This window comes from Larus michahellis, chromosome 7, assembly GCF_964199755.1.
Source record: "Larus michahellis chromosome 7, bLarMic1.1, whole genome shotgun sequence".
NCBI classification, from domain to species: domain Eukaryota; kingdom Metazoa; phylum Chordata; class Aves; order Charadriiformes; family Laridae; genus Larus; species Larus michahellis.
The window spans coordinates 1,724,041-1,741,316 of record NC_133902.1 but is presented as its reverse complement, the minus strand read 5'-3'; positions in this window follow the sequence as shown (position 1 = coordinate 1,741,316).

Genomic DNA, 17,276 nt, shown 5'->3' with positions numbered 1-17,276 from the left:
GAAACAGCTAGATACATCTAATTTAATAAGATACAACCCATGTGGATCATAAAAGGGAGATCATAGCCGATTAAAACTGCATGAATTGTTTTAAGTGCATTCCTCAATTTTTAGACTAGAACAAAGGAGATGACCTGATTTATCCTGGAATATGGAGATAGATAAGAGCAACTACCTCGACTAGACTTTTCCTCTGCCAACTCAGGATCGTATATTTAAAAACTAGTCTGGACAAACACTAGGTGTGTGCCAAGCAGCAATGTTTCCATCACTTCCCTTGGAAGATTATTCCATACGCTAATAGATCTTGCTGTCAGGAGGCAGCTTCTTACAGCCTAAATCATTCACCTCAAAACATTAAGGAACTGAGGCAAGAGTCTAATGGGTTGGTTTTTTCCCCTGTGCCTTGCTCCTCTCCAGTGTCTCTAGGCTGTAGCCCCGGTACATGGAGCTGCTGCTGAGCCAGGTTATCAAGCGTTTGGGAAGACTTTGCATGAAACAGACTGCTCTGAAAAGCCAGGGCAGAGACTGGTTAAAAATTGGCATTTGGACAGAAAATAGAGGATGTCACAGCCAGGAAACCGCTCAGGATGGGGAGGTGTGGCAAAGGTCAATTTTAGCTATGCTTTTATAGATAAAAATGGTCTTTGCCCATTCTGGGCTTGAAATAAATTGCTGTTCAGGCGGAAGGAGAATGAACAGAGAAGTGTTTTTCACTAATATTAGAATAGTGCTTAACTGTAGTGGTGCAATGGTGAAGTGAGCTGACCTGTCTGTGTGTCTGTCCTTATCCCCAGTCAGTCAGTCTGTACTTTGTGGGCTTTGTGGTGCAGGACCATCATCCTTACATGCTGTGTGTTATCTGTAAATAAATAAAAAACAAAGCAGGAGCAGTTTAAATAAGCTGCCTTAATGTATTGGTCTGATAAGTGATTTATGGGACTCTTTCCACTCATGCGAATTGGCACAGCTCCACTGACCGAATTAGGGCTGTGTAGATTTACACCAGCTGAGGATGTGGCTCATTGCGTTTAATATACCAGGAACTCTCGGGCCAAAAATAGCCATAGCTACCTTGAAAGGAAATGCCATGTGAAATGCTGACCGAGAACACGACTGTTGGGAGGAGGAGGAGGGGAGTGTTGGTGGTGACTAACACACTACGGCCATCTGCACGAATTGGCAGCTGTAAAGTAAAAGCAACGAAGTTATTGCACTATATATGTATTGAAGCATTAAGTGTAAAGCGTGTGGATATACTGTATGGAAGCATTCAGCACTAATCAGTGGGGAACGTGAAATAAAACACGTAGGCTATTGTGTGCAGTTTTAGTTGCCTTATTATGGGAAGCATGCTGCACGTTTGAGAATGCAGAAGGGGCAGTGTAGGGCAACCAAAGTTATTCAGGGATTTGGGGAATGAATTATAAAGAAAGATTAGCTAGGCCTGGCCTCTATAACTTTGAAGCAAGAATTGTTGAGCTGAGCAGCTTGCTTAGGCAGGGTGATACAGAATTGGAAGCTCAGGAAAATAATACCTTAGCCGAGCTCTTTGACAGACTTGCTGGAAAAAGCACCATGAAAAATCTGGAGGGTGCAGCGCCGTCTCAGTGTGCTGAGGCTGACCCTGAATCCATGTGTGGGATTTGACATTACATGAGAGCACGGGGAGTTTAGACACCAGAATTTCATTCCACTGTGAAGTTGGAGGATGCTTTTTGGGTGAGGGAACAGAGAGAAGGTGAGACCATGACCCTGCTGAGGCATTGGTGGTGCTGGCATTCACCAAGGCATTCCACATTTCTGTTTTGTGTGCTGAAGGCTGTTATTGACTTCTCAGGATTTAAAAAAGATGACCTGCAAGTCTGGGGTCAGGTGTGTTCTTATTTTCAGCACATCTTGGCCTTCATTGTGATATTTCTAGACAGGTTTTCTGGGAAGATTTTTGGAGAACCCATCCTGTTTTAGCCCTTCTGTATTGAGGACCTTTTTTCAACCTACCCTTAGTATCACTGAGAATTAAATCCATGGCATCTCAGATCACCCATCTATACAACAAGAACAAAGATGAGTTTGCAATACTTTGGTGATCTGGGTATTTGTGACCATCTCCATGCGTGTGGAATTTGTGGCTTAATGAACGTCTGAAAAGAGATTTGAGGTCCTTGGGTTAAAGGCCCATATCCTGTAAAACACCACACTATGATTATTATATTCCTCCTCATTGATCAGCTGTCAGGGAGACAGACTCCAGTGCCACTTCACTGATGAAATGGCAGCAATACAAATACCAGCGCCACTCCACAGAGCAACTTGCAGTAATACCGCCGAGTGCAGCTCCAGTAATTGCCTGGCAGCGATACAGGTGGTAGTGCTGCTCCATTGAACAGCCGCTCGTCACTGAGGCTCCAGTAATGCCCTGCCAATTGCTCGGCACCACTGTGGGCTCCAAAGCTGCTTTGCGGACCCAGCAGTGGGGGAGACTCCAGGAGATCTTCATCTACCTGGTGGAAGTCCTGCCCTGAGAGACGCGTTCAGGCTGTACAGATGGGGCCTTGATGATTTATTTGGTTTCCCAACTGATTTCCTTCTCAGCCATGGTGGAAAATGCTACGCTAATGCAAAGTTGCTCCACTTGAAAGCCCAAGACTTGCAGTCTGTTATTCTGAGTAATTGCCACAGTCCCCAGCCCTCTTCTCCCCCATCCAGTCCACGTGCCTCCTAGCAAAGGTGTCTCCTGCCGAAGTGTGTGGGTGTCTTGGGGTGTGTGTGTACTTGCAGTAATTCCTGTACCGCTCTGCGGACAGGCAGGAATATGCATTTAATAATAATGAAAATACAACTGTGTCTGCAAGTGAATCATTCCTCAGCTTTTCAAAGGCTGGGGGTGAGAGGTGGAAAGGAAGTTGATCTGAAATGCAGCCAGAACATGCTGTTGGTATTTTAGCAGGGGACTCCCTAAAAAAATGTGCTCTGTTCACCTGGTGGATTGCTTCTGGGGAACGGGCAGCGTGCTGCTGAGGGAGGCAGGCAGGTGGAATAACTGAGCACATGAGATGAGATGGTGCAAGCTCATTTTCATGGTGTGCCACTGGAAAAGGAATGGATGAAGGTGCTGCTCTGCCGTACCCCACGGTGGCCAGTCCTGCCTGGCCCCTTTGGGTGTGTGTCTGTTGCTGTTTCGTACAGGAGGGGACGGCACCCCTTAAGCTTCTTAGCTTTGTTCTTTTTTTTTTTTTCCCCCTTCTCTTTACCTGGGGTGACTATTTTTGACTTCAGCAAAGCTTTTACATAATAAGGGGAAGCCCAGACTTCTACCATGAGGGACATCCAGCAAAACCAGCCCTTTATCTTCTCCTGGGGTTAGCACCGATGAATGTACTTAATGGTTAACTTCAGGTGTCTGGTCTTTACCCGGTCTTGGGGTTTTTTTCTGTTTTGGTTTGGTTTTATGCTTTTTTTTTTTTTAACCCCAGGACAGTTCAAATGTGTTAATTACCCTGAGGTAAAGTAGACATCTTTTAATGTGAAGGCTACCCCTGCATATGTGAAATATTTAACACTTGGTATGCTAAGACTTGCTCTTCAAAGTATTTGTGTTAGCTTCAGGGGTAAATAATGTTTGGCAAGGATGATTTAGTAGGCACCAGAGAGAGGGTGCCTTTGCACGAGGAAATCACTAAAACACCCCTCCAGTTTGCAAACTAATTTCAATATACCCTGTGCATCTTGTTCTACCGCGCTGCTGAAGCACGGAGAGTGCAAAGTGGGGGCAGATACTGTGCTCCATGGGAAGGATCTCATTTTATCTTGTAAATTTTATTAGCAACCTTTAATATGTAGCAAATATTCTATTGGCATTTTCAGAAAGAAAACCAGTTGATTAGATTGTAGATGCATGATTTGGGACATGCATGTGGTTAAATCCCTGATGTTTTCTTTATGAACTAATTCCTGGCCAATTTGGCTACGTGAGGCAAAGCCTTAGCTGATGGCTCCCCAGCACTGAAGCTTTGTGGAAAACTTTAGTCTGCTTGATGAAAGTTTGTACCCACAACACTGAGGTCTTCTGAATCTCGGTACAACTGCAACGCTGAAGAGTTTGTTTCTTTAAAAAAAAAGAAAAAAGCTAGAATTAGTGCCATAATAAAGCAGACAATTTTAATGAAAACTAAAAGGAAATTCATTTCAGGGGGATTTTTTTTTTTTGATCTACAGTTCCCAAGAAAAGTTCTTTCTTTATGGTTCAGAAATTCAAATACTAAAAAACTCAGGGGTTTGGCCAAAATATTTTTGTTTTTAGGCATTTAGTTTTTCAGGAAAAATAGGGCAAAAATTTTCCACACAAACCAACACTTTTCACGGCCTCTCATGTTTCCTTGGAAATTTTCCTTCTGATTTGTTTCTGTTGGAGAACTTGGACTCCACCCCCCCACCCCACCCCCCCGCTTCCCCCAGGGGAAGGATCCACAGCCTACCTGATTCAAGTCCTCAGAAGCAGGCTAATACAAAGTTATTCTGCTTAACCGTGGCTCTGTGGGCAGAGAAGGGTTATCCTTAGTACAGGCATGTTAGGGATATTCCTGTGCACCCTTAACCCTTCTTTTCCTAAGCCTTTACTTCAGCACATTCCTAGTTATCACTCCACAGCTACCAAATGATGGTGACTGTGGACACCCGGTGAGTGCCGTGCATGGCTTGCTCTGCATCAAACCATGAACAGAAGTACGTCGTGGTTTCTGCTAGAAAGCTGGCCCTTCAGTTAGCTGAGGCTTGCAGGTGAACCCTGGGGGGTCCCAGGTACCTCTCTCAGTCCTGTGCCACAAGGTAAGGCTGGCTCAGGCGATGAGGAATGATAGAGGACTCGTATTTTCCAAATGGTGGCTTTGCATTTCTGGAAGCTGGAGGGTAAGGGAGGAGCCAGGAAGAAGTATAAAGAAAAGAGAGAATTGTTCTTCTGCTAGGAAAAGGTATTTTGCAGGCAAAAATGGTGACAGTCCCCAAAAGCTTTAATTCTGTGGTTTTCCTATAGGAGTTCAGGCTCCAAGGAGTTTCTGCTTTTAGTTGCAAGGCAAAAAAAAAAAAAAATTACATATGGAGATTTGCAGAAGACACAGTGTCCCCATGTGATTGCAGTTACTGAAGTGGGGCTGTGGGGATTCCCAGGTGTGGATTTATGGGGGAGCGGGGGGGGCAATGTGCCTCTCTGTCCTCTGCTGATGCAGAAGCGGCCATGGGCTTGCAAGTGCCCCTCTCCCCCTGCCACTGTCCTTGTTACAGCTATACCTGGCCCTGAGTGCTGAGGTTTTGTTGCCTGGATTCCCTCTATGCTCCTTTGGCTTTATCCTGTTAGGCTCCAATTTCCAACGTGTATTCGGATGTTTGTCAAAAGCACTGAGGTGCCCTGTTTTTACAGAAAATCAATGGGGTTTAGCTATTAAGTGCTTTCACCTGAGTCTTTTGAAAATGTCCCCCATAAATAACGAAACAAAAGCGAGCTAAGGGCTTGCAAACTGGCTTCATCCATAGCACTAGCACCAAGAAGTCAGAAGGTGCATAAGGACATGTCTCACAGCAATGAGCTGCATTAGTGGGTGTAAGGGATTATCTTTGAGCTGTAATTTCCACAGAGAAAAGTTCACACTGGTCTTAAAACGTTTATTCTCACCAAGTGAGTGTGCCGCAGAAGCAAAACACTCAGCCTTTTAATGTCTTGTATAATTAAGGACCACTTTATTTTCTCTTTTTATTAATGACTTACCTTTAATGTTAGCCCGATGACACAGTTGTGTAATTTAATGTGAAATGTATTATTCAGCTAGCTGCCGCCTTACAGAAAGGTTTTGACAGGCTGTAATGGTTTTGGTTTCAGGACAATAAACCATCTTTTTTATAAATGCTGGGAAGAAACTTGAAGGAAGTGAGGTGGCTCTTTTAGTAGTTTGATGGGATTATTTTTTTTAAAAGAAAGTGTAACTGAAAAAAAAATACAGTAAAGAACCTATCATAGCAAAGGCAAATTGGTTGTTCAGTCCCCAATTCAGAGGAAGCATTTAGGCATATGCTTAACTCTCACTGGGGACTTGCCTCAATGAAGCTTATGCTCTCTTGACTAAAGACTGAGTTTAAGCAATTATTTACCCTTTGCATAGTGAAATTTGTAGAAAGAGATACAGCATCTTTTATTAAACCAGGATTTTGTAAGGCACATCAGCATGTCCTTAGTCTCATGAAATGCCAGTTGGAGTCAGATGAAAATTAGCAGTTGCTTTAAGTTTAACAAATTTACAAGTGTTCCCATGATTTTGTTGAACTGGGGGGCAGAAATATTAATAATTAAATGGGCTACATGAAGAGGTTTCCTGTGGGAGCAAACGATTTGATTCAGTGACCCAGAGCTAAATTCCATTTGCTGGAGCAAAAACATCTTATAGGGGAAAAAACGAGAGAAAGTTTGTTGCAGTCCTGTGCTTTATACTTTCTTCCAACTGATTGCAAACTTGGATTCTTTTTTTAGTGACATTTTCTTAGGAAACAGGGCCAGTGCTGTCAGTCTGTGGTGCTCAGTGACTTTGGAGCTGATGGCTGATTTCTTCCAAACTGGGTGGAGGTTTCGGAAGAAAGCTGGTTCCTGTAAGTTCTGCGAGATGAGGTTCCTGGACAAAGGCAAATGCCCAGACCCAGGTCAAGGTCTCCCATGGGAACCTCAACAGCAAGGCACCAGAGCATCTGCAGGGGCACAAGCCAGAGGGATACCCGAACCATGGTAAAACCCTGGTGGGAACTAGTGCTCCAGCCAAGGCACACACCCGGAGGCCATAGGTGTCCTTCATGCAGGGGCATGAGGGCTTTTCTTCCCTTCCTCCCTGCAAAAAGCAAGTAATTTGGAGGCAAGCACATAAAGGAGGGGAAGAGAGGTCTGCAGTGAAGACAGTGGTGTTTGCTCCCTGCCCTGCAGGTGATCCCAGCAGCCTTTCCAGGGTCTTTGGAGTCCTCCCATAGCTAGATACCAGGTACGGCGGGAAGCTGTGGAGAGGAGTTCGTCTCACGTCTTGTCTACATTAGGCAGCACTGATATGCTTAAATTATGATCTTGCAATTAAAAACTGTATTAAAATCTTCTGCTGGTTCTGGAGTGGGAAGCTGTAGTAAATCAGATAGCTACATGGAGACTCTTAGACAAGTTACGAATTATTCATAACCAATTATGTAAATTCCTCTGGAGCTGTAATAGTAAAAAACATCCCAGAGCCCTGTACAAAAAGTGGGTTGGTTTGGTTACCCCCAGAGAAGGAGAAGCACTATTATTGTTTAAGTCTAGTCTGTAAATGTGTTAATGGATCCACTCTGAAGTATCTGAGGGGAGAAAGAACAGACGCAACCTATTAACTGCCCATGTCCTAGTAATCATCGACTAAATTGACTTTTATTGTATCCAAAAGTAAGAAATCTTCTGGGATAAAAAACCTTTTGCTACTTGGCTGCTGATAATTGGAATCAACAACTCAAGGAATTAAGGAGGCTAGATCAGCTCCATGCTTTTAAAATGATTTGTAGCTGACGTATTGCCAGTTATGCACTCTATGGGCTAATCTCTAATTGTATTTTCATGTATGGTTCTGGACTGAGTGGGTGATTTATTTGACACACGGTTTGATCTACTCATCGCCAGCCCTTAATATACAGGATTTGCCATTCTAAACTGAGCTCTTTGTCCAACAAGTCCAATCCTCTGCCTTCGGTAGTGGCTAAAAACATGCTTTCACGCAAGCACCCTTTGCTGAAGCAGACAAACGGGCAGCAGGGTCACTCGTGGCTGAAAATGGTGATTGCAGGCATGGTTCCTTGTGGAACCAGGGCTGTTCTCACTGTTGACCTTTGGGACACCCCTGCTTGCTGCCTGACCTCTCTGTGTAAGCAATAGAGACCGGAGGCGCTTCCAAAGGCCGCTTCGGAGACACGAAGTTGTTGGCTTTGTCAACTGCTTGGGAGCCTCAAGGCAGAAGCCAACAGACAGTACGAAGACCCTCGTGTTTTGGGGAATCTGTGTGGTTTAGGCACTAGTTCAGAGGCCAGGAAACTGTTAGCTAGCTCTGCTTTGGGAGATATTGAATCAGTTACTCTATCTCTCTGAACTTGTTTCCACCCACTCCTCTTGCATAATTAGACTGCAAGCTCTTCAGGGCAGGGACCATCTTTTTATAATCTGTTTTGTGTAACACCTAGCACAATGGGGTGCCAGTCTCACCTGAGGCCTGCAGGCGCTGCTCTGTTAGAGATAATTAGTATTTTTTTTAGGCACCACTGCAGTACAAATAACCAGGGTGTTTTGTTGTTGTTGTTTATTCTTGGCCAAATAACGCTTGCAAGCTGAAGGCGCGCAGCAAGCAAAGGAATAGCAGATGCGCAGCCGACTTTGTGGCACAGGCAGCAGTGGCACAGGCTGGGTTTAGAGAAAAGCAAATACCCACGTGAGCTTGTGAAGGTGGAAGGACTCTGCAAACCTCTGCTTTATTCATAGCTCAGCCGCTGGTTCGCAAGTTGCTTTTAGCCAGCCACTTCGTTACCTTGCACCAAAGTTTCCTTTCTGTGAAAAGTGTAATCAATGACCAGCCCCTTTATAAAAAGGGCTTTGAGAGCTTTGGCTACAGACAATGAGTTTCAGCAGAAATAGTAAGAAATTAGGTACGGCAAATTCTGTTTAATTCTTCCTTACACTTGCGTTGATGAGAGGATGTTCTTACAGCACTTCTGTAACGTGTCATGCTCTGGATGGGCAAAGCAGGGAGAAACAACAGAAATCCAAGTGCCAGAGTGTGTGTGCGTTCATCTGACCAGCCATGGGTGCATACGCTCACGTGCGTGAGAAATGACTTTTTTTTTTTTTTAAATTCACAGAACTGTTCTTTGTTTCCTTAATCTCACCGTAGATGGTTTCCTCTTTGCATGCCCATTCTGTAATTCCCCCAGTAGACATCTGTCAGGAATACACAAAAACTAGCACAGCTTTGATGCAACAACAGAATCCTGGAAACTAATCAAGAAAAAAAAATTGCCCTTGTAAAACTGGGTCTGTAATTATTATGGGAGCCAAGATATCGAGATAATAAGGAGACAGCCCTAAATAACTTGGGGGAATTACAGAAGGTAATAATGTACTGCACCACTGCCAGACAGAGTTAGACAGACAGAGTGGCTATGGGTTTTGGCCTGGGTTCTGCATTGTGTTAGGGCTGCTCCGTGGCTGCCGACGGGAGGAAGGAGCGAGGAAGGGGCCGTGCAGCCCCCCTCCTCCGGCTGCGCCTCCCTGGGCGGCACTGGGGGCTCTGCCAGGCCTTTCTCCCCTCGCCCTGCAGCCTGGGGAGGCTTCAGCGCTGCTCTCACCTCAGAGCGAAAAGCGGCTGTGGCGTAGTGGCCTGAAACTGCTGGGATTTTGGGGATCAGCTTCTCCTTCAGGTCTCTGCTTGGCCATGACATCTTGTACCCATGAGGTGATCTGCTCTGTGCCAACAAACCTGCCTTGAATGCAGAAATCTCGGCAGTGTGCCCCCCCGCAGCGCGATACCAGCATGGTACCCAGCCATGCAAAATAGGCAAAGGGTTACCAAAAAAAAAAGGCAAAACTGTTGCTGTCTCTGAGGGAGGGAGTGTCAGCTCGGCTTTGCTGGTTATGGTAAACTGTTGTACACAAGCTCGTATCCTCAAACAGGAATCTCTGTGCCAGAAAGTCCATGTAGCCTTGGAAAACAGATGGTGTGGGAGCAAGCTAATCAGGAGTGGTTGCCCTGTTGCATTTGTGTGTTGCCAGAAGAGTCAAGCCAAGATCATGTTGCTTTCTTTTGCAGCCACCTTCAGCCGGGGCAGGAGCACCGGGGTAAATTAGCCTGCAGAGGAAATCTGCTGGGTGCTGCTGCAGCTAGCCTGTTTCCAGTACCAGAGCGAGCTTGTTGAAAGCTGGCACGGGCATCTCAACGCTGCGGTGTAGACATATCCTTTGGGTGTAATAACAATAGAAAGATGAGATATGTAGTTTTCAGAGGTTTTGGAGCAATAGGGTGTTAAGATAATACAGGCAATCAAGCTCAAAATATATCTGGTGGTGGTTTCTAACCCTACTGGTATTTCTCCTCAGGGTTCAGTGTGTTATAAGAGACCAAGGGCATATTTTAAAGTACGCAGAACCCACAAGCAGGAGTAAAGATTTCCAAGGATCTTAGCACTCGTTTAGACAAACAAAAATCGGGCTGTGGTACAAAGCTGCTCTGCAAACGGGGCTGAACTCATTTGGAAATTCAGCTTTTAAGTGCCGTCCATTTACTATTCAGCAAGACAAGATCTTTGCATCCTTTTCAGCAAAGCAAATGCTATTTAAAGACACAAATGCGCACTCACAGTATTAAACTTAATGTTTCTATTTTGCAAGGGTGTTCTAACTCCAGGACAGGGACATAGAGCTGTTATCCCTACAGGCTGACTTCAGTCCTCAAAACTGAATCTTAACAGCAACCTCTTCACTCTTCCACTTAATCTTGGAGATGCACTAAAATACTCTGTGCCTTCCTTAAATAGAAGAAAAAACACGAGTTTCAGACGTGTGAGCCCTGGAAATCCCAGTAAAACTGAAGAGTCTCCCTGTATAGCAGCACTTTCCAGGGACACTTATTACCTCTCCTCTAATGTCCTAGTACTCAGTAATTGTAGGAGCATAGCATGCTACTGCTAAGTGTTTTTAAATTAGGATTTTAAAACTTCTCCTGTGGCTACCCCTGTTGATTACGAATCTGTTTTTTTCCCTACGAAGACCCAGCGTTTTGGCTCCAGCACCCTCATCAGTTGTAATTACTGTGCCCTTTTACATGGAAAATGTGATCAACTTCAGCTTGTCTGAGCTGCTTCATCCATCTGCACCTGTGGCTATGGAGGGAACGGCTCATGCTGGAAATTCTGACTCTATCAGAACAGCAATTATTAATCCTAGGAACTACATTAAAAATATCTCCCTCTTTTATTAGTATTATTAAGAGAAGACTAATTCTTGATGACCTGCTAATCACTTGTCATGTTAATTCCAATGTAAAGTATAAAACCCCTTCTTTAGTTTGAATCAAAATCACGTGCTTTAAAGACGTAGGAATATAGTTCACAAATGAATGTGGTTGACTGAGGGGAAGTATGGCCAGGGTAAGTCCTTTCACTCCCTGCTCTCTTTGAGCCCTGTTAAATTCACAAAGAAAAATCACAATATGATATCCTTAGGCATTTTTTTATTTTCGTGGGCCTTGTGATTGTGCTTATTACAAACGGCCTTTGCAGCTCAAGAGTTCAAGGGGAGCTTGATGGGATGTTGTGTGGTACACAACTGACAAGAACATCACCTAGCTCTGATGATGTCCTGCGTCTTGCTGCAGCTCGCACCGGGGTTTGGATTCTACCGTGGCTTCAGTTTCAACAAAATCTTCTCTTGATTAGGCCAAGAGGAACAACTCTGAAGGTCTGCTCTTTTAAATGACTGTTTTGCCTGCTTATTTTGATACTTCAAATAAATTGAGGGTAAAAAGACAAAAGTTCACAGTCTCTATGCACAAACACAAGGAGGAAGAGAACAGGAACAGTCCCAGGCAAGCCCTTGGAAGACACTATATGTCTCCTCCTCCTCTGCAGCACGTGTCTCCCTGGCCTAAGACCCATGCTTAGATTAAACCTGGCCAAGGCGCTAGGATGTCCATGTGCAGTGGTCAGATCATGCACCAGCCTTGCTGGACCTTGTTTTGGTTCCCACTGCTCTGCCTGCATCTGTGCAGTTGTCCCAAAGCCCTGCAAAAACCCCGTGTTTACAAGCCTCAGAAATCCGCTTGCAGAGAGGAGAGGTGGGGCACAAATGCTCCTTTTGCAATAACAAGCTTGTCTTTCCACCGATGCTGCCTGGGTGGCACAGTAACCACAGGCTCTCATCATTAGCAACAATTGGTGGGTCCCAGATTTAGCTCTGTCACCACAAACCCTGTCTTTTGCTCGAGCGGTCTCCAGCTTTAGCAAGTGGCAACTCCCTTAATTATACATTTTTATCTCCTCCACCCCAGCTACTGTACTGAGGGCTGGGGGAAGGGAGGAATGAGCAAAAAGATGGAATCAAAGGGGGAAAGTTCATTTAAGTACCTGGGCTCAGGGAGCACTGCAGTCCATCTTACTGGCTACAGCATAACTCTGTTCTCTGAAGCAGGATTTTAGCATGAGCCCTGGCCAAACGATTTTTCCTTTCTGTTGTGGCTGCAGTTTAGGGCTGTATTTTGGGACTTCCCCCCCTCCTCCCCCCCCAGCCTTTTCTTCCAGCTCAGGAAAGCTTTTTGTGTGCCTCCCCTTCTCTGCCCTGGTTTGGGGTGAACCCAGCTTTGCCCTAAGCCCACCACCATCTCCTTGAGCATCCTCTTGCCTCGGTCGGGGGCTTTCCAGGTCCCTTGTTCTTCACTGCTCCTCTTTCTTTTTCCTTTGCTGCCCCCTACCCCCAGCCTTGCTCTGCTGCCTAGCACGTAAACCTGTAATTTGCTGCATAGGCATAAAATACTGTGAACTGCTGCACCTTTTGCACATGGATAGGTCAAAAAGAAGTGTAGCAATTTGCTTGAACATGTGCACGGGCAGTATTAATGCAGATCAGTTGCAAGAAATAACGTAATACAGATTTGCCAACGTATGTATTGCATAAATGCTGACAGGTGCTGACAGAAGTGTGTGCGTAAACATTTAATAGCACTGTTAATTCATAGCACAACAGTTGCTGTTGGCATGGTTTGGAATTTATTATATTTTGCTATTTATTCCTAGTCAGCTTGTTGTCCATCATCCTCCCAGATGGCATGTCTACCGCGATTCCTTCCTCCTAAAATTTGCATTATGCTTTTCCTGGGAGCAAGGCAGGATGGCTGATAGCTCAAGTTGTGCATGCAGACTCCAAAGCCTCCTTTCTTGTTCAATACAAGCCCACTTCATGTCTGTGAAGATTTCCCCTAATCTCTTTATATCTTAATTGCTCTCTGTGAATAGAGGGAAATAAATATTTAATTCCCTTATAGATGTGTTTCCCTTTTCTGTTTTTCTTTTCTAATCTACTCAGATTGCCGTGGTGAAAACCTGGCCCCACTGAAGGCGAAACCACCACTGATTTCAGTTCAACAAAGATTCACCTTAACTGACTCTGCCTAAAAGTTGGGTGTCTAGTCCAAGATAATCATCTAGGCTCCTTTTTTAGTCCCTGTCGAAAGATACTGGCACCTCCAGCATCAATTCACCCTGCCCATCTCAGATAGCTATCTTGGGATGGGATGAATAGCCCTCTGTAGGTGCCAATTTCTCTCTCCATTGACTACAGTGGAGGCCGCGAGTTTGAACTTTAACTTTTTAGGTGGCTGTTTTTCAGCTGAGAGTGACAGGGGTGACTTCTTGCAATGTGGTGTCACTCCCTGTCTCCTTGCCGGAGATGGGGGCTCCACTGGGATGTCGACATGCTGCAACATTGCAAATATTTATAATTGGATCAAAACTTGTGTGCGATTTCTGCCATGGCCTCAGGTGTTGCCCTGCAAACCACACTCAGGTGGCCTCGTATTGTGCCTTTCTCTGGCCACTTGCTGGCATCACTGCATTAATCCACGACAGATTTCAGAAGCAGCAAGAGGTGTATATATATACACTGAGCAGCATTTTGCTGGGTTTTGCCAAGGGAAAAACTGAACCATCGTGTGGGTTTCAGGTTTTGCTTTTCTCAAGTGGAAAAACTGGACACTATCGAATGACATGGACAGCTTTCCAAAAACATTTTATTTCCAGCAGTGAGTGAGAAAGGAGCGTTTTCGCTATTAATCTTTAAAGGGACACAGTAATCGGTCATGTTTCAGGTATGAGGGACAGTAAATGTCTGCCAGGGCGTCTTGGTGTGTGTCCGCTCCTGCTGGTCATCAGGTGCATGGGAGTTCTGAATGAGTATGTGTGATATCCTCTAAGATACATTCCTCATTGGTTTCCCCCAAAACTGGGGATGCTGGTTAGGAGGTACTGCTAACAACGACAGTCTCTGAGGAGGTAACTGCCTGATGGGATTCGTTCCTTTAATTTCACCATAAGCCCCATAGAAATTGCAGTGTGGCCTCCTGGTTGTGACGGGGGCGCTGCTGCCAGGCCAGGGTGGCCAGAGGTGCTGAACTATGGCCCTAAAAGCTGCTGGGATGTCCTGCTGACAAATGAGAGGGAGAGAAGTTTCTTGGCTTTAACAGAGTCGCCACATAGGAAAAGTCAACACGGAGAAGAAAATCGAACATTTGTTCCTCTGAATTGTGAAAATTATTTCCTCTGTGGGTGTAAATTGATGGGGGATATTCTGATTTATCAGGTAAGGATCTGGTCTAATGTGCAGTAAAAGCTTTAAGTTTTGGCTGTAACTCAGGGGTTAGTCCTTTAGGTAGTCACATAGGAGGTTTTGCAAGGGGATCAGAAGGTAGGACTCTTGGGAACCCCAGGAAAAATAAACATAACCCAAAAAGCTGTGAGAGATTGCGTGACAGCCTCTGGTGAATGAAAAGTGACTGAACACCAGGTTTTTCTCTTTCACAGCCATAAAAACCAGGCTAAGGAGGCTGTCCATTACATCTCTTCTATGGTATCACTCCCCGTGTTTGACATAGCTCACATGATCTACGAACTGAGGCCTGGTTTTGATTTAGCACTGTTTATTAACCTAACGGTGCTGACATTTTTTAGTGCAACATATAAAATCTAAGGCTTTTTCTTAAGCTGAGGAAATGAGGTTATGTGACATTGATCCAAAATGGAGGGGAGTATTTTAGGTTTCGCTTTCACAGACAAGGGAACGAAGACAAGGGAAACGCAGTCCTCCTCCTGTTCTCCCTGCCAAGTCCTCTGCAAATGGGGCAGAAACACCAGGTTTCAGTAAAGTCCAGCGCATGTTTAAAACCAGCTGCAGATGGTTTTTGATCATTTTGTCATGTGCGGGAAAGATTATAAGAATCAGTTTAAAATTTTAATCGAGGTAATAAGAAAATCAAAATAACAGGTCTGCTTGAGTTACTCAACTCATGTCCAGGTTTGAAAACTGATGGACACAAGTTTTCTGTGGCTATAGTGAAGGTACAAGACATTGTCCCCATTATATGACAAAGGAAACTGAGGCCAGAGGGTGTGGGAATGGTGAGTCTGATATTCTGGTGATTCAACGGGTAGAAAAGAGATTGGTCCTCCTCATTTTAGGACCCTATGGAATCCCACCAGTGCTAGAAATGTCAGTTAAGGATAACCGATTAAGGAAATCTAGAGCTTACTGGCACAAAACAGTGATCTGTAGACAGGCAATGACAGGCCATTAATAGACCTAGTAATATGGATTTGCATTAACTGTTTGGAGGTATTTTGTAAGCCCCTTGGCTGCATGTCAAATCACTAAGCTGGTACATTGTTCCAGCACTGGAGTTATGTTGGTGTGAGTCCAGAGTTGTTGTGGTTGTGCAATACTACCAAGTCCTTGCTTTTCTCCTGGTTACCTTTTGAATGGAGGTCCTTTCCTTGATTTTGATAACAGCTATTAAATTTGATTGCACCCACTCAACATTGCTGTGCTTCTCGGAAATAGGGCAGTGGTTGTGTAACTTCCATTCATCTGTCCGTACAGAGCAGTTAATTTCCATTATTGAGGTTTCCCAACATCACAACAGAGTTGCATTAATGTGGCTTATCTGTGATAACCAGTGCAAACTAGTGCAGGAAAATCCATGAACAGAGCCAGTCCTGTTTCATTCAGTCTGGTGACTGAACATTACACCATTATCCTCCACCAGCACCGCTGCAGGGTGTTGCTGCACCATCTCTCAGCTTCCTGCTCCTCCCCACACCGTTCCTCTCCTCTCTCTGTGCTGCGGTGCTCACTCTCTGCTTGGCTGCCCACTGGCTGTATTTTGATCCCTGTATCTGCTGGAGTTGCCTGTAACAAGTTACCACGATCAGTAACTCCGATACGAGCAAGCTGGGTTGTAATTCCACTGAGTTCCCTCTATTCCCACCATGACTGCGTGGTTGCCTGTTTTCTCCTGCAGCTGGCCCAGAAGCTCACTGGTGCATCTTTCCTTTCCCATCGCTCCATGAAGAAGGGCTGAAGGAGCTCACACGTTGCCCCGTGTAATCTTGCTGCTAGCTGACGTTTCTCCTCCTCCTCCTCTCATTTATCCCAAATCCCTTCCTTTTCACATCCCTTCATTTCCTCCTGCTCTTGGTTTTTAAGCCTTCTCTTATGTGACTTACTGTCTAGAACAGCTTCCCTCTGTACTTCTCTCCCCTTTCAAATCCTTCCTTAAACCACAGCCACTTCAGCAAGTCCTCCTTTTCAGAGGCAGTAATCCCCATTTATGCCGTAGCCCACAAACATTATCTGGTGTCATGTCAAGCATGTGTACAGCCTCGAAGGTAGTCTGGTGAGGTTTCTGAGAGAGCAGAGCTTCTCAATCCCTTTGAATTGTAATAGAAATCAGGCACCTAATTCTCTTTGGTTTAAAAATCCCAGTTCTTCTCCTGGGGCAAGGCGTGTGTATTGATCTAGGTGATGTGCTACAGTACCGCTGTGCAATGCTATGTGAGTTTTATGTTGAACCATTAACCATTTGAATGCACGGCAATGTGTGATAGTATTGGGCACAGCATGTGCCCAATATTAAGATGGGCTGACTTAGATGTGTCTCGTGGGGCTGGTTTTTGCTCAATTGCTCATTTCCAGATGTGAATTTTGAGAAAGGCAGAGCTTGCAAGTGCTGTGTCTGTCTTCTGTTAAGGATCCCCCATAGCCAGTACCTATCTCCGTATAAGCAAGTGGGATTACTCCCAGCAGTATCAGCAGCAGCAGGACTGTAGACGCTTTGCTTCTTGGTTACTTGCTGTGAAACAGGTTTGCTATCAACCGTATCTGCCGAGCAGGTGAATTCCCACTGTTCCTGTTGCTGTGAGAGCCCTGTACAAAAGGTGACTTTGAGCATCATGGAAATGTCAGGAATATTTAGCCTGCTGTGTTTCTCAAAGGAAAGGAGATGGGAGTGGGGATTTAAGAGGCGGGTGGTATGGTCATAAAGGGATTTAGGACTGGGGCTAGACGTGGGTGTGACTATAGGATAGTCCAGTGGTCAGGGCAGAGAGAAGTCATTCAGGTGATGGTGGGTCTGCTTTTAGATCCCCGAGAGAGAGACTGTTCACGCAGGGGCCACCAGCAGTCCTACACTTGGCTTACT